At 31.3% G+C, this 19,543-nt stretch overlaps 1 protein-coding gene across 3 annotated transcripts in view; it reads right to left on the minus strand.

Moving 5' to 3' along the window:
• The window catches only part of LOC131852585 (GTPase-activating protein skywalker), an 83,679-nt gene that overhangs the window by 35,314 nt on the left and 28,822 nt on the right, over positions 1 to 19,543 (minus strand). The gene's annotated exons all lie outside the window — the stretch shown is intronic.

The raw sequence follows: 19,543 nt of genomic DNA on the forward strand, positions 1-19,543 counted from the left end.
ACAAAACAACACGGGATGAGGTAATAGTTTGTTTTCAAACACGCGACATAACAAACATAAAATACGACTAATCAATAATATTCTTATTACCTACCTCACATAATTAAGCATGTTATCTAAGTGAAATGCATTTGTTTGTTGTTTCATTACTGGTGACCACGATACATTCAAATAAATTGAAGTATCTGTTTGTAATTTAAAATTAATAACTTAATAAAAAAAAATTTGATACATTTTGTCTATGTATCTGTTTGCTTTTTCTAATCTCTGAAATAGTTGCTCCGATTTTAACGAAGCTTTCACTGGTTAGATAGCTATTTTTATAAAGAGTAATTTATGAGTTTTGTTCATTACGAAAGAAAAAAAATATATACCTTTTCATAGATATTTATAAAGTTGCTAAAGTATTTGTTTCGTTTATATCCATATTCCTTCTCTTTATAATATTAGTTTAGAAAAACATCGCATAATTAGCCGTACCGAAAAAAAGAAAAGGTTAACCTTCGCGTATAAATATTGGCCGGTCTATTTCGCTCGTGGCCCGTTTGATAGATCTCGTAAAACATTAACGACTTACATCGTAAAAGGTGGGTAAATGCCCGTACACTGACGCCAGGTTCTCCTTCATTGAAGGATAGGTAGCTGTTATGTTTCAAACATCTCTGTGGCGCTTTACAATATGAAAAATGGGAACTATATAATTATTTTTATATTAATTCTGCATTTCATCATCATTCTGCAATTTATCATTCATTCATTCAATATGAACATATTGAATGAATGAATGAAAAATTCTTTATTGTTCCTCTCACAGAAAAAAACAACATAAATTAATATGTATACAAATATAAAAAACATAATTACAATAGCATACAGAGGTAACAACGGGCGGCAATGTCTTAATTAATTTTAATGATTCTTTTGAGAATCGAAGTTTTTTTCGGACTACTCTAATGCTATTGGCCGTAGCTGGCCGTTACAGCTTCGCCGTATGATAGGGGGCGATTCAAGGTTGCACTTTAAAATATCGGAAGGACTTATGAAGCGGCTGAAGGCCAACTCGCGCCTCACGACACCGATAGGTAGTTTGAACCTCGGCTCAGGCCGTCGTAGTTTCGATTCTCTTTGAATTTGAATGGGGGATGTATCGGAGGGGAAATGAAAGAAAAATGGTTATCGCATACTATCAAATATACTTCTTCGCCGTTCCAATTGCATAAAAAAGTGTTAAGCAACATAGTAAACCATGCAGAGCGCACTAAAACTGTACTTAATCGTTCAAGAACTCATTAACTACACAATTCTATTGCTTATGCTATTGTTACCATTGACATAACTACTTGACTACCACATTAAACTATTACTACTGTTAAATGACATAATATATATTTTAAGAATAATCGTTAAATTGTTTTACTTACTAATTTACGTAATGACTTCTGTAATGATGGTAGTTGTCAGATTTGCATGAGTAAATAATGATCTTTAGTATGGTAGTTTATAAAACTAAATTACAGAAGCCAGAGGCATAGAGATATGATGACTATGCTATTGATTTATCAATTGTATTACCATAGTATAATTTACTAATTGTTCCTTCTTTATGGTAACATAGTGAAGGAAATTTATCAGTGATTCATACATCAATAACATCTTTTGTTTTATATTTTTCTTGATTTGTTTTGTTTTATTTTCTTTAATCGATTATTTTACTGTAATAGATTCGTTCTTTCTAAAACAAACAAGTTTTCTAGTCTTATATATGAGAAAGCAATGTACGAGTAAATATGTACATCTAGATTTAATTTGTAATATAACATATATTCCTGTATTGTTTATTAATTACATAAAAAAATATATATTTAACGAAAACAAAGATAGGCAGTTAATATTCCGAAATTTTCAAGTATTGTATATTATTATAATAATAGCAAGATATGTGAAGGAAGATAAGCTGAAATCTGAGCAACAATAAATATATACTGCATACTACGCAACACTTTTTCTTAAATCATCTCGTTTTAAATCCTATACGAACCGAGTGTGGTAAATAAATTACCACCACGTAAATAAGATAGAGAACCTCTCGCGTGGCAACAGGAAAACACCTGTTTCGTATAAATTTTACAATTCATCATTCTGAATCATCGCACGCACTTTGAACAAGTGCTGTGTAATGACGACACATCAATATTTGTACATTTTATTGACTTATATTTATCTTGGTGAATCTTTTTGTGGCAATTTTTAAATAAAAAATGTAGTATCATTTCCCAGTATTTCATTTTGCGTCAATTTGTACCAAAAACAAATTTTACCGTCCTTACTAGGTCATCTGCATAGGTGTCTCTAAGTCTCACCTAAGCTTGCTCTAAACGATGTGTCAAAGGTGAGATAATGTAATGAAATTTCAGGGTGCGCCTCTGCACCATCTTAATTCATGATATCTAGGGTAGAAGGGGATTGTCAGTATTATATGTGACAAATAACCTCATTGTTAGCAGTGTACCACATCGGGTTGACGTCCACGCGGTTCCCCTAGAAATCATCGTGATATATTCCTGATGAATTTGCCACGATGAGCTAACTGACCTGATCTCATGCATATCATCCTCCACTGCTGCACCGCCAGCGTAAACCATTATCGTATACGATTGCACCATTCCATATTCATCCATTAAAAAAAAGTCTCTGTATGACATCTTAGGATTCTGAAATGGCAACGCATGAATAATATCAGGGTGTCATGTGATAACGTGATGAGTGTAATGCAGTTCGTGTGAACAGGCCAAGGTCCTCCTGTTTGCCATTCTAGCTACATAAAAAACGTTACTATAATATTCTATACTATTTTAACTACGCTTTGTAAATTTCTGTCATATTATAATAAGCTAACCATGAAATTCTATTGTTTTCGTATAACAAAATATTTGTACATCTAATACAAAGTCATGTTAACTACTATTCAGTTATATTTTATTTATATTTATAATAATTATTATACTTTATTATAATATTATAAACATAACACATTACCTACAGAACAATAATTATTTCATATAATCTAATAAACATTAACAATTATACATCAAACATTAATACATTGAACAATTCAGGCAGCGCCATCTATTTCCAAGCTAATTCAGTATTTGTGTTATGAGTTACAAATACACTTTTCTGTAAATACTTGCATGGAAATCACTCAGACCAATGTAAACAATCATACTCATAAATTACAAATGTTCGCATCGTGCGAGGAATCGTAGCCGCGACGTTTGAGAAGTGAAGCTGTATTAACCACAAGACGACCGAGGCCGCAATCTAGTAATGTTTAATTATTATTGGCAGCATGTTAGCCATAATTAGAAAACATAGAAGGAAAATATGGCGGAAATTGCAAGTGATAATAATTATTTCTAGGTTCCGTCACATTTTTCGAGTTGATATATCGTGAGGTAGTGTAATAAGAATAAAATGCGTCATCACAGAGTGTTAAGAAGTGAACAAGAGAACAAAACGTTATATACCTACAGACTTCAAAATATAAGTCTATATTGGCCCTCATGGCTACACTAGCAAACTAGACTAATCACTTCTTAATTCGGAGAAAAAAGTCTATGTACATATACAACATAAAAAATAACATATAGAATTATCCAAATTATAAGGAGATTGTTAGTAATATAGACTAATAATTAATTATTATATTTTTAATGAAATATTGCCGAAACAGAAATTCATTATTCTCTAAAAGACAAGAATGAGATATCAACGTTCTGATAAGTTTAAATCAGGGATGTTATGGATATGAAATTTCGGATACGGATACTGATGCGGATATGAAACTATTTCGGATTATTCGTTAGTTTCGGATAATTTCGGTTACGGATATTATTTTTTAAGGAATTTCAAAAGTAAAATACAAATAGCTATTGAAATGGGTACATAACGTGTCTCAATTAGGCTCCGCCCTTATCCGATATTATCCGAAACTTTTATTTCGGATTCGGTTACGGTTACGGATTTTTTTTTATATCGGATATCCGATAGTTTCGGTTACGGTTACGGAGCTCCCTGGCATCTCTAGTTTAAATGCTATATGATGGAGAAGTTGAGAGTTATAGTATTAGAAATGGTATGTCAAGAGACCAATTATGAAAAGTATAGAATAGCGTCAGTTGTCTCTGCTTACCCCGTAAGGGACAAGGCATAAATATACATAACACGTATGTACAGTATCGTAAGTTGTTATGTTGTTGTTAAAATATTAACATTGTAAGAGCTACTGTTACCAAGGCTCGCCATTTTGATGACGCGGCAGACAATTAGTCATTGTGTAGTCAATATTTATCTGGTGGCTGTAATGTGACATTAAAAACTCTATGATATTTTATAAACCGGTTTGACAATAGTTATTAAGCAATCTTAAAAATATGTAGTTTGAACTGAACGAAGTTATCCCTGCTAATAATGGTTTTAATGAATTGGGTGGTGCGGGCGTAGGTGGTGCATTTATATTATCTTCGAAAGCAAATGATAAGCATCATAGTTTTCTTTAGTTTACATTAAATCTTATCAATTGTGGCCTAGTTATTATTTGAGATCCTTTAAACATAAATTCACATTTCACGTCTCAATACAAGATAATATATAAAAAACCCACCTATTACCAGCTATTTCTTACTACTTCTTTTTTGTCAGCGTAAAATTAATTAAAATCCATTTACCTAATTAGTTGTAAACACATCAGACAGACAGATACATCACATTTATAATATATATAATATGTATTGACTCAATAATAATAAGTTAAAGCTAGAGACTTCCGATGCTATTTATAAATTTACACTTGCATTTCCTGTGACTACAGTTCGCAATTAGACTTCATAAAACCATATAAAATTGTACTAATAAGCACTACCTTATTACGCTTATAAGGTAATGCCTATAATCAATATAATGATAATCTTTGAAGTTTTGTATATATCAACGTTCTATATAGTTTATATCCCTCTGTAACAATGCAATTTAAAAACAGTGAAAATTTTTCTCAAATAGCTGTTGCTGTGGTTTTCTCATAACACAATCCGCTTTTCTCTTATCTATTTAAAATATTACTTTAGGTTTTCCTTCTTCAACATCGCGGTATTTGCTGTTTATTCTCTTAGTCATCTCTTACATCCTTATCCTTGGCACTAAAACAGTGATGACATTACATTCTTACTCAGCAGATAAGTAGAGTATAAGATTATGGCAATTAAAATTAAATAATATATATATATATATAGTCATAAGAAAACAAAGTCCTACAGGTATTTAGATATGTTATCAGTTTTTTTGTACTCTCACATGTGAGTAATAAATGATTTAAAACACACCATACAATACACCTGTACTACCTACTACCCTACTATATATGTGTACATATATAGTATCTATTTTTTATAGCATTGGAGACAAAGAAGTAAGCTTACGGTTCACCTGATAGTAAGTGATTACCACCGCTCCTAAGCACTCTCAACACTAGGTGAATTGCAAGTGCATTCTCGCCCTTTTAAGGATTAAAATCTTTTCTTGAAGATTTCAATACAGTGTCGATTCGGAAATACCACTGCTGAAAGATTATTCCACAATGTAGTGATGCGTGGCAAAAAGTATTTGGAAAAACGCACGGTGGAGGACCGTCATTCATCCAGATGATCAGGATGGTATATTAGAACATATAAGGAAGTATTCTAGTCATAGAAGATTTCATTCTATAATGTAATCACACGGATAATAATTAAGTAAATTCTGACAATAAATTAAGCCGATAACATTTTAGAAATTTTGATTCATCCCAGGTAAAGAATAAACCAAATAATTAGTCTGTCTCATCGTCATTATTTATTTATAATAAAAGTTGATCAAAGCAAAAATACATCAAACAAGAACTGAAAATAAAACAAATATAAAACTGATGTTTTTTCTTAAAAAGTCGGTTTATTCAAAAACCTTTAATTAGTGAACACGGAGGACGTAAAGAGGATAAATAATAGCAATGACGTGTTGTTAATAGGTTGCCAAAATCAAATCACTTTTATCCAAATATTCAACATTGGATACGACATACATTTATTACTTCAGTAAGGTGTTATTTTGCAAAAGCAATTTCACTAGCTCCACTATATGTGTAGTTCTACATCGCATTTTCAAGCTTGTATCCGTCCAATTTGCTTCCGTTCCGTCGATCCCTCCAATTTGCATGCATTCGAGGCGAAACATGTGTCGCAGTTTGCATATATTACATATAGAAATTCTAATAGTCAACCGTATTTTACAATGAAGAGAGCGTGAAACGTTGGCTGTAGATTCCCTGAATCTGATGTGTTTCATTGAATGTGAAATGCTTTTAAAACCTCACTATTATAATTTAATTTAGTTGTATGTTGTTGACACAAAATAAATGAGGACTACGGAATCCTATCACTCGGAAAAATAGTCTATCATTTTGAGCGTTAAGGAGAAGTCAAGTAATGACAATTTACTATAAATAAACGCCAGAGTAATTTCATTTGTTGGGCTGACCATTTAGAAAGTAAAAGCTCTTTTCTTAAAGATTTAATCGAATCAGATTTACTTCTGCAATGCAGAAATTATCAGAGTGTAATTGTTCGTAACAAACATTTTTAGAAAATCGCTCTGTGCTATATCTCTAGTTGTCCAGATTATCACGGTAGAATAGAAATTTGAGGCAGATTGTACATATCTATATATTTATTATAACATATACGTATAATGACGTGTGAGAAGAAACAGATCTAGTATTCAACGTATAACTGTTTATTATAGCGACATATATAATTTATAGTTCAAAGCTGATAATATTTACATTGCAATGATTTATTTTATGTATCTAGGTAAATATGACTATGAAATTTGAGAAAATACGAATTTCTAGAAAACTATATTTAGATTTAGATAACATAATGTTACTTGGATATAGATAACTGGCGTTATTTGGGTATTGAATCGGTACATCATTTGTAATGATGACAAGAAGCATTCATGAAAGCAAATCTGCCCTATGTTTATAGTGTTATTAAACTTCATTTATTTGTGATACTATTTCCTAGTCCAGCAAACACGCTTACTTTCTTGAATTGAATATTGAGAAAATTATATTGACAGCCCTGAAATATTACATCTTGTATTAAAGATTGCACTATTTGTTTTGAATAATTTACAAACACTACAATTTGACACTATATCGTTTGGCCGATTAGTTGGATCCTTAATAAAGTGACACGTAAGGATGCCAATAGAGCTTGATTTAATCAGGATTGAAAAAGAACAAGCCAATATTTATTTCCAAGGTACTATACAAATTAAAAAGAGAAGAAAGTGATAAAGAAATTCTTTACTGACCTTCGACGTAAAACAATTAGTTTGAAGGTTCAGACGACGTTTGTTTAAGATACGGTACATCTATAAACATACGGCATATCTATAGATGTACCGACAGAATATACTATAATACAAACATTGAAAATAAAGTTACTGATATGTAATAGTGCAATAAGGTGACCTTATTGCTTACAGCAATCTTTTGAAGGCTACCATAGAACAAGTAGATTTACAAAATAACGAAATGTAGAAGATATAAAACGGCAATCGCTGAGTAACTAGTAGATGATAATTGAACGGGCAGACACATATATACATAGTAACGGTATGCACGAGATACAAAACACATTTATGTTTGTCATAGCTACAGGCAGGTATTCCTTTAAAAATATAATAATATACTAACATAGTACAATTTACATAGTGCCATCTTTCTCATGTTATGGGTACTAGACAACTGATATTAATACATAGATTTTTGTAAATACATACATAATATATACATACAAAATACCCAGACCGATATAAATAATCATACTCATGAACACAAGTGTTTGTACCGTGCGAGGAATTGAACCCGCGACCATCGGAAGAAAAACGGTGTGCTAAACCGCTAGACCGCCGCGGCCGACAAACGATATTTTGTAGTGGGTGTTAAAATGAGCTACGAATGAAGTACTATGCTTACTTACAGCACTGTTAATTACTTAAGTCACGACAGACGTGTACGTGATGTCTTGCACGGTGATATTTTTTGTGAGAACCACAAACATCAGAAAAACAACCTTGAGTGTGCCCAAAAAGAAATATCTTACTATGGAACTGAATTTCTATATTTCTAAAGAACGTTACGTCATCCCCAAATAAATGGGACAAGGAAGAAGCAGTTGATGATGATGATGATGTTATTACCAAATATAACTACCTAAAATTAAAATATCTCATTGGAATTGAGTACGTGTCTATATACAATGTTTCAATTGTTAATCCAAATAATCCAAAATATAGACTATTAATCTAAATATGTATTAATACGTGCAGCAAAAACTTTGTATCCCTTTTTACGAAATTTGTGCGGACGAAGGAGTATGAAATTTCGCCCACGTATAGTTTATATTGAGAGGAAGTGCAGAATGCTAATGTATTATTAAATAAATGTATAAAAAAATCATTACACACGCTACCACGTATTTGACGTATACACGCATATATACAATTTTGTATATTGTCAAAGTCTGTGGTCAAATTAAGAATACAATAATATTGTTTGTTAATATGTTTCTAGTCTTACTGAAAGTTAATTAATTCTGATCTAATTTTGGGCCTGGACGACCACTAAAAACGTAAAATAGCGTCAACTAACAAGAAAAATTAGTATAAATACCACCACTTAGTTGACCACAATCTAAAATAATATTACAAAGCTGAAGAGTTTGTTTGTTTGTTTGTTTGAACGCACTAATCTCAGGAACTAGTACTTCGAATTGAAAAATTATTTTTGTGTTGGATAGTCCATTTGCCGAGGAAGGCTTTAAGCTATATAACATTACGCTGTGACTAATAGGAACGAGCTGCAATGAAAAATATTACAAAAGATGGGGAAATTAAATAGACAATATAATAGACATAGTAGCGTGGTTCAGCTAGTGATAATATAAAACTAAATTGTATTACTATACATAACATATATAACATACAGAAGTAGCATCAGCGGTAACACAAAATCACTACATATTATAAAACAAAGTTGCTGTCACTGTCTGTCCGTCCCTATGTATGCTCAAATCTTTAAAACTTCGCAACGGATTTTGAAGCGGTTTATTTTTAATAGATAGAGTGATTAAAGGGAAAGGTTTATACGTATAATACATGTACACTAATACGTGCGAAGCCGGGGTGTGCAGCTAGTAATCTATAAATTACCACAAAAGAGAATAACTGAGACACCTCTAATTGAGTTGTAAATATAAATTTATGAGTAGTCTTAGAATAATCGTGTAAGACAGAAGTATTTTATGACATATATTTACAACCTATATCCTATTTAGTACCAATGTAATTACTATTGCACTGAATATCCCCATAAAATCGATAAGAAGTAACACTTTGTAAAGTAATTGATAAAAAAAATATCAATGGAGAATTACTACAATAAGTTCATTTAGGGGATATAGCGAAATATACAAATAGATGGCTCAGTTTATGAATACGTTAATTACGAAATTGATAATTAAATAAGACGGCTCTTTGAAGAGTTCAGTGACATCACATAAAACTGTAACATTATATTTTTGTGAATATATTAAAACAGAAATGTAGGAGATAATGTAGTAGCGGGTTTACTTGGTGGTTGGTTTAATTTATGTTTCTTTAATAAAGTTTATTTGAATAACAACAAATTATGACCTTTTCTTCCATAAGCCAATTAGCGAAAGCTTAAGTAAAAATACCAAAAAAAAAAATTAATAAATATAAAGTACTAACTTATCTTAATATTGAATGTTTATCATTTGTACACGAATATAAACTAAAAGTAGATATCATTAAACAGAAAATCCGTTGTTTTACGTCAACCTTACAACTTGATAACGGGTGACGTTGAACAGTGACGTGTGATGAATGGTTACTAATCCCAGTTGATGCTCAATTTGTGACGTACGTAACATAACTAAGCTTTTTATGGACACTTACAAACAGTGCGTAAATTCGGTGAAATATAGTAAGAACAATCATATTTTGTACTCTGTGATCATCTTGAATCATAGATAGATATACTCTAAACCAGAGGTTCCCAAACTTTTTTGTGTCGTAGACTCCTTGCCATATTTTTCGGTTTTGGGTAGACCCCCCATTCTTACCTGGTATTGATTTTTTGTAAATTTCTAACTGTAGTAAAGTTTAGTGTTATAGAACTCTGGGTTTGTGACCTTGCAGTTTGTTATAGACCTCTGGGGGTCGATATAGACCACTTTAGGAATCCCTGCTCTAAACTAAGAAAATAAATCTCATGGAAAATATAAGTCTTTTATAAACGCGCAAAATCCTATTTTAAACTGTTTAATCAAATAACACTATAATGAATATGAAGTTATTTGAATAGCTCATATTTGCCATGATGGTTAAGTTTCTTTACTTTATTCATTTATTATAGCTTTGCATTCCATAATTTTACAGTAAGCAGTTGGTAGGTTGTCACAGTTGTTGGCACAGCAAGCGGAAGAGAGGAGGACGAGTTTATTGTAATATAATTATAAAATTGTATATTTAAAAAATAATAATAATAACATCTACCTCACGTAATTATTAAGTAGATACAGAATATAAAAAAACATCTAAAATGTTAAAAACCTATGATAAGGTTGGCAACCCTGAGGTCAATAAACCTATGCAAGTGCGCGTATATCGAAAGAAATGGGGAATTTGTTTTTGGTCGGTGTATTTTTTTAGTTGAGTAATATAATTAGGTAGACCCCTAAGAAGATTTAGCCCAGGGTCCCACAAATTCACGATCCGCCCCTGGATATTAATGTAATATTACAAACAGCCAGAACACAATATTACAGGAACCCCTCTCACGGCTATATCCGTTCAATTAACACGACGTTTATCAACAAAAGCCGGTGTAACCCCGAGTTGAGCCCGGTTGACATAAACGACGATCTAAAGGTTTAATGGGCGAAGCAAACCACCCACTTAACAAAGTAACCACCCCAATTGGGTCAACCGGCCAAATTTAATAGTCAACCGTTTGATCCAGTCAACGAAGATTTCGAGGTTCGTTTGAACTATACTTTATTGCCCTTTAGAATGCTTCTACAAAAGCCTTTAGTCCATGTCAACTAAGCTCGGCTCTTACAACGCGTGTGACATATCAAACATATTAATCCACCGTTAGCATCCATAGCTACTTGCGTATTCTTTCTATGACATGTTTAAACATGTTACCAAAATGACATTGAAAAAGCTACTTAATTAACTTAATCATAAATAATTTTTAAACAAAATACAGATATGCCCTTTCATCACGGATGTAGTACGGTGTATGTGACGAGTTAATATTTAATTATATACATGTATTACCTGCATATTATATATAAACCGTCTGCTAGAAATTCTTTCAAAGTATTTATTATTAACCGGGTCTTAGCACGAATAATTTCATGCTAAATAAATGTATTTACCTCTCTCGACGTTTCGACTAGGTTGCACTAGCCGTTAGTTTAGCTGACTTTCAGCTTGTCGAAATGTCGGCTAGTGCAACTTAGTCGAAACGTCGCAGTCCGCAGTCAGCTCGTGAATAAAATATTATTCGTATTAGAACCCAGTTAATAATATAAATAATGTATATTAAATGCGAAAGTTTAAAAATAACAAGGAAAAATAAACGATAAAAGAAAAGTTTGTACAATTAAATATTAAAAAGCAGTAAATAAGTTAATAATAATTATAGAAACATTATTTAAATTATTGACGACTTTCAATATAAATATAATCAATTCAATCGATTCACGTCTATCAAGTTGTCTATCATTACGTAAACTATCCGCAGTTAAAATTAATAATATTCAAAGGAAGACTGATCAAGTTATTATCATAGTAACTGAATTAACATCTACGTAAGGAGGGACGAGTGGAGGCGGCATCTCGTTAGCAATACCAAAGGAAACTCGAAACTTGCAAACTTCGCCTTTGCGTTGCAAGGTGCTGAATTAAACAAGTTGATTGGATTTGGTAATAACAAATCTCATTAAGAGGAAGGTGAGTGAAGCGGAAACCGATAGATAAGGAGCGTAATACAGCTATATGTCCGGTAATATAAAATGTTTTAAATAAAGATTAAAACAGACTATCCAATCAGAGATCAAATGGAATGATTGTGATACAGAAACTAACTAAGAAAATAAATCACACACACACAGAACAAACGCATTTCCCTCTTTCGTATTCCCGGAGAAATACAACACTAGATTCTTCAAGACTATGATGAATAGATTGCTTATGGGTAACCGCGCTACATCCTAGGTCTCGCCATCATTTCTTACCAGTTGAGGTAAGACCAAGCGCAAAACCCATTCATAATTGAATAAAATAACTCAACAAGGGCAAATATTGTTTATTGTTATTATAATAACGAAATCAATATATTATTGAATGTATTATGGAATAACGTCATATCAAAACTAAACAGCAGATTAACATCAAAATGTATATAAAAAATATATAACTTCTTTGAGCAGTTAGTACGCAGAAGCAATAGTATATCATCACTCATCTCATCTATTTAGATCTTAAGGAATTTCCAATCCAAACAGGTGTAGATTATAAAGCAACATTCTCTAAACCTAGCCTCTTTTTTATGACTGAAATATATCAAAAACTTCATTCAAATTAATTCTGAGAAGAAAGACTGGGCATCACTTTGAAATATATCAGAATTAGTGATACGTTAAAAAAAGACTTAAAAAATTGACGCCTTATGTTGTAATTACTAGATATAGTACATATATTAAAGAAAACCTTACCGCATATTAAAAAAGTTTTTTTAGATAATATAACAGGTGGAATATAGCAAATAACAGTAAAATGTATATAATATAAATAAAAATATATCACGTTTTATGAAGGAGGGCGTTATAAAAACGCGAACTTTATTAATCAGTTACTTTCATTTCCGAATCCTGACTTGAAGACAAAAATGAGAACACTTCCGAGGGAAAGCTTAGATAGCGACCCGACTGAAGTTATTACTATTTCGGTCCAACCAACATAGTTTTCATTATTTTAATAACACACTTGTATATAATAAAATGACATATAATATAGGTACTACAAAAACTACTACGACGAAGGCAACGACCTTATGTTCACATATGGGAAGCGCAAAAACAAGTATGAAATCACATAGTTAACATACCTTTAAACGTACAGTGTAAACATTTAACAAAAATATAACTGTTGTAATACCTATTTAAGATGTCCTTTACGAATTGACTGGCCACTTCCTTGTATGAGGCTATTAATATTTTGTTTTGTTCTTTATTGCACTTTTAAATACATTGAAATAATATATATAAAATGATTATTAGCAAAGTAACACTTATCTTTATAATAATAGCTATTTTCAAAGAGCTCTTTTCAAGTCAGCAGGAAGACTTCGACCCATACGGAATTTGACCCAAACGACTTCGATGGTCTAGCAGTTTAGCACACCGCTTTACTTTCAATGGTCGCGGGTTCGATACCTCTCAATGTGCAAACATTTGTATCGCTTTGGGTGATTTTGGGTCTTTTTCTTTTTTTATGTATCCATAAAAAAATATTTATGTCAACTGTCTAGTACCTATAACACAAGCTCTGGGACTAGATGGCGCTGTGTTACTTGTCCAGGGTTATTTATTTATTTAGTCCATTAAATTGCTTTCAGTAATATGGCCGCATATAAATGTGCAAATAATACATGTGTTCTTTATATTGTTTATGCTTTTCTTTGCTATATGTTACAATTAAAGTATATTCTATCTATCTATCAATAATACTGATCATACAAGTCTTAAAAGTGATAGGCTTATATATCATATATATCGATAGGATATAAATAGACATAAAATGAATATGTGTCATACATCAATGAATTTATTATTCATGCAGTTATTTCGAGACAACTGCAACAATGTTGCGTTATTTTTAACTTATCACATGTCCACACAGTTTATCTTATCACTTTTCATACTTCTTCGTCATTTATTGACACCATATTGAATCTGAACTCCTGATAATAAAAGTCAATATTTATGAGTAGGAGTCTTTTTCAACTGTACTAGTTATTCTCATGACAAAAATCGTTGTATTCTTTAGTTCTCTGTAGTTTCACGCTCAAGTAATTAATCATTCTTACCACCATTTAATACCAAGTATCCACAAAACACAGTATATAGTATATTTGGCAATTGAATCTATGAACTGGACGGTTGGGAAAAAATATTAATACTGAAAACTTCACCTTCATAAGCTAAAATGTCCTACACGAATGACGTAAAGCAAAGTAATGGTTTTCATCCTTGTCTCTACTTATTGCTTCTAATCCACAGCGATTTTAATACGGTTATAATTATTATTTAGACAAATTCTTCTGGTCGCTTTATATACATATATAATTCATGTTGTCCTACCATCACATACACTGTACATCCGTGCGAAACCGAGGTAACTAGTTATACATAAGATAAGTTTTAAACATTTAGAGTGTTTATGGAATTTATATATATATACTGTAAAATGTGTTGTTAATATCATATAAAAAGATTAAATCTACATGCATAACTTATGTGCAAAATTTCAAATACACACATAAATATCGCCTGTGTGATGTGAGTCACTTAGTCAGTCTGCCTATACGCAATATTATATAAATTGTGCAACAAAAATAGAATCAATTTTTTTTTTATTTTCGTCATTCACATATTTATAAAAGGACGTAAAAATGGAACACATTTGATCATTGATAAAGTTGCTAATACAGAAAATATGAACTAAATAAACATTTATTTTGGCCGTAGGCAGAACTGAAATGAACGCGATTTCCATAAAGTAAGCCGGAATTGAATTCAGGAAACTTTTAGAAAATATGCTTCAATATTATGTAAACGTGAACATCACAACTCTCTACGACATTCAAAATGTATTTTTATAAGGGACTGAATACATAAAGCAGAACTTTTACAAAGACAATTTTTAGGACAACATTTATAGAATATAATAATGCGTAGAAATGAAGATAATACTTTAAGGAAGATGTTACATATGAATGTGGATGGTTATAAGGGCAGAGGAAGGGCGAAAAAGAGTTGGATGGACTGTGTGAAAGATGATATGATAAGAAAGGAAGTAAATAACGAGATGACTGCGAACAAGGATGAATGGAAGAGAAAAACATATTACGCTGACCACAAATATATGGGATATGGAAGAAGCAGATGATGACGATTTATAGAATATATGTGAATCCCAACTAAACATATATTGAAATCTTATTTTATTAGTTCGGCTTATATCAACGTAAAGTTTAACGATTATTTAAAAGAGTTACAAGCAAGTTTCTTGCTTGTTCTTCTTGTGATAAGACACCTTTCCGAATGAGCGGTACATTAAAAGAAGAACAATAACTGTTTAATAGTGCTTAAATTAAGTGTATTTGAATAAAGGATTTTTTATTCTATTCTAAAGGATTTTTTATTCTATTCTATTCTATTGTAAAGAGTAACAAAATAAATAAGTCATATTTCAGAACAGGCAGCACCCGTTCAAGTTGCACGTTCGCACAAGTATAACGGAAAATAGAGGGATGGATAAAAAATATTCTTATACGTATTAAGACCTATTAAATTAACATATGTATATTGTTATAGTCGTGGCATAATGATACCTTCAATGCATTGTAACATAACATGTTTATTAATTCACAGCCAGTATGTGAAAATTATTTTATTTACCTTCGTGAATAATCCATTAGTACGTTGGACATTTTGACACTGCATAGCTAATGACTTTGTAATCTATTATCCTATATTAACGTACAGCTATTTTGAGTTTTATATTTTGTTTTATTATTAACTACTACACATTTTGTGGTATTATTTGTAAACACTATAGAAATATTTATTAAACCCAGTTTACACAATTCTATATTTATATCTTAAATAAATATATATCTTATATTTATATGTATATACAATATTCAGTACTATAAATGCTACAGATTCTGTTTTGAATCTTTAGTGTCTGATATACCTATTTAAAAAAAAAACTGTGGCCGCTTCGGTTCTAGTATAATTTAGTAGGTACATTAAAGAGACTATGAAGTACCTTAGTGTTTAAATATAGTAGTAGTAGTAAGTAGTAATGTTGGTATGATATATTCTTTTAAATAATTTATCACTACAAAGACATTGTAATTTGTAATTGTAATATATATATCTAGCAGGGAATGTATGCCCTACAGCAGATAATTTGTCAGCACCTTAAACATGATTCATTATTTAGATAATAGGTTTTCCTGTAAAGAATGCAATAAAAGCATTTATTGCATAAGAGTTTACGTAGCACAGTACAATAAATAACAAAGGATTACCAACCACATGTGAGTTATAACAAAAACAGTCATTTTGAACAATGTGCCTAATTAAAAACCACAGTAGTATCATCATCTCACAATGGCAGATAAAGAATATTTAAAAATTAAGAATAGCTTATAAAAATAATATGTACTTAAGAAATTTATGCCTGTACTAGCTGTGCTCGCGGTGAAATTTATAGTGTGTAATTTATAACCTATATGTTATTCTAATGTATAAGCTATATTACTGTAAAGTTTTATCAAAATACGTTCAATAGTTTTGGCGTGAAAGAATAATCCATCCATCCAAGCTCACAAACTTATGTGTTTATAATATAATTTCTTTTCAAGAACGCTGAAAATTTGCACTTAGGTATATAATTACGTAAAGTACCGCAAATGATTTTTGAAGATTTCATCTTTTCGACACCACGCGTGCATAATTGCGGGCTCTCATTGTTATACCAATACTAATTATCTTATACCTAGCAAATTCATGTCAAGATGACGCTATCATTGTAGAAATCAGTCTGATTTGTAGAGACACTTGACCAAATGTATCTCAGTTTGTTCGAATTTTGTTTCATTCTAGATTAATGGTATTATGTCTATAAAAAAAAACATTTGTTACTCATACTACGCTACCTATAAAACAAACTCCAGGTGGCAAACAAATGCTGTAGCGATCATTAAATGATCAGCAACGGCAGTAAAAATGGCCGCAATAGGTGGTTCCATTGATGCTCGTAAAACTGAAGCTTTGATGTATAGAGCTGCTGGCATCTCTGTTTATACGCCTGTGAGTGGAGTTCTTGTCTCGATATTGTTATGCAAGGTCGCTCGTTCGACTTGGCTTTTGGCTATTGAAATTTTCCTATTGAGTGTTACAAATATCAAGAAATGAATATAAAAATTTGATTATATTTATGGTCCTCTTTAAGCACATATAGTTTAAATACTTTAGATGTTTACAGGATAGAGTGTATAGTTTCCAAAGGAGCTTCTAAGAATATCCTTAAATTTTTGTCGCTGACAGGTCTACCCACATAGATCATTTTTTTTAAGTTCTATAAACTTAAAAAAAATTGATCTATGTGGATCGCAGTTCTACAGGTCTAAAGCACCGGACAATAGCCCAAATCCCTTAATAAAAAATAATAATATACCAGCAAATATTTTTCAGGAATAAAATACAAGTGATTACCATAATGTAGACAATACAGTAAGTAAAAAGATACTCAAAACTCCAGCAGACGCTAGGAATGAAACGCAAAAAGTAAAAAGCGATGGAGAAGTAAGAATAGGGTCGCACTCGCGACGTGACCTACATTCGTATAACGATGCCCAGGGATCGGGGTTAAAGTACTCGTAAGCTCAAACGCAAAGGAAAATCCACAGGGACCTACATGTAGCCAACCCTTGGCTATAAAACCTGAAGCATAAAAGTTCTGCAATACTGTATTCAAACTCTTTTTGTCAAAATTAAAGCGAAGGTACACAAGAATAAAATATTAATACAAAAAACATGACCTTAAAAGCGGCTAAAATGTCCTACATGGATAAATGATTTTTGATTTGAATGAACTATTAAATTAACATCTGAAAACAAAAATATAAAATCTTTAACGTTTTTGGATGATAAGTTGATAACTGAGGTAGTCTTGTAAATAAATGTAGATTATTTACAATCTCGTAATAGTTTATCATTAAAAGTGATAAGATAAAAACTTGACATAATAAATTTGAAACACATTACTTTTCAAGTTGAAAACATTGAAAACCTTTTTGAGCATAATGAAAAAACGATGCCTTTGAAAATAGCTGACCCGCGCGCGTCAAGAGCCATCAAGAGATGATTATAACTTGACCTATATCAACAGGCCAAGTTAGAAGAGATAGCAAAAATTGTAGAATGTTATAAATAGATATATCTAAGGTCATCTCTAATGTAAAGAGAAAATTAAAATATGCAAACGAGTTTACAATTAATACATAACTCACGTACATTGTATAGCTCAATAAATAGATAGATGTGATATTGATCGTAATTTCTTGTTTTATAGCTGGTTGCTACACTTACATACAAAAAAGGAGAGAGAACAAAGATGCATTATGTAAACAACACAATTTTTAACCTTACAGAGATAACTTTAATATCAGTCCCAGAAATAGATTGCAATAAAGTCAGAATTGTGTTTATTAAAAATTACGGCCATCATAAATATAAGTGTCTTGTTGTGTATACGACTGTGTATCTCAGCAACATACTATCCACAGATAACATGAAAACTGAGTAATTCATTTGATGATTATTATGTATTTACATCAAGAATACACGTCAAATGTTTAACAAGACCAAAACCTAAACAATTAAGGCTTCATTATAATTTTTGCTTTCAGTTTGTATTTGCACATTCAAATTCACTAAATAAATGTGATATAATCTTAAAACTGGATTATTCAAATCCTATCTACATTAAACAATATCAAAAGAAAAAGTTACTTCTGAGCATTCAACAGTTGTGTGGGTGTGTCATCTAGCCTAGGTAAAATCGTATCATGTGATGCTTTGTAGGCGAGTAATAAGGGTTTATTACAACAAGAACAGATAGAATGAATGTGTAATTGCGCCGAGACCTAGAATTTATTAAGAGATGACAGCAATATATAGATCTGCCGTAACAATAGACTTATCCGGCCAGAAAGAATTCTAAAACTTACTTTTTATTATGTTTACTTCGGTTACTTGGCACTGCCGTTTTATTATGCGATTCATTTTGGCTTGCACTGTTGGCGTTTCATTTTTGTTCTAATTATAAGTCTTTACAGCATCTAGCCTTGCTGTGTATGATATCATTCGTGGGGTTAACTCGTGACAGTTAAGTAGACCTTTACTCATATGGAAATAGTTCTAGCCTTGTGTAACATTATAATTCAATTCCATTTAGTATATATTTCCATAAATATAATGAATAAAATTAGAAATAATTCCATCAAATCCACAAAATAATTAAAATACTAAACTCTAGCTAACTACAGAATTTA

Source organism: Achroia grisella, unplaced genomic scaffold (assembly GCF_030625045.1).
Source record: "Achroia grisella isolate CSIRO2021 unplaced genomic scaffold, CSIRO_AGI_Agris_v1 utg856, whole genome shotgun sequence".
Taxonomy (NCBI): domain Eukaryota; kingdom Metazoa; phylum Arthropoda; class Insecta; order Lepidoptera; family Pyralidae; genus Achroia; species Achroia grisella.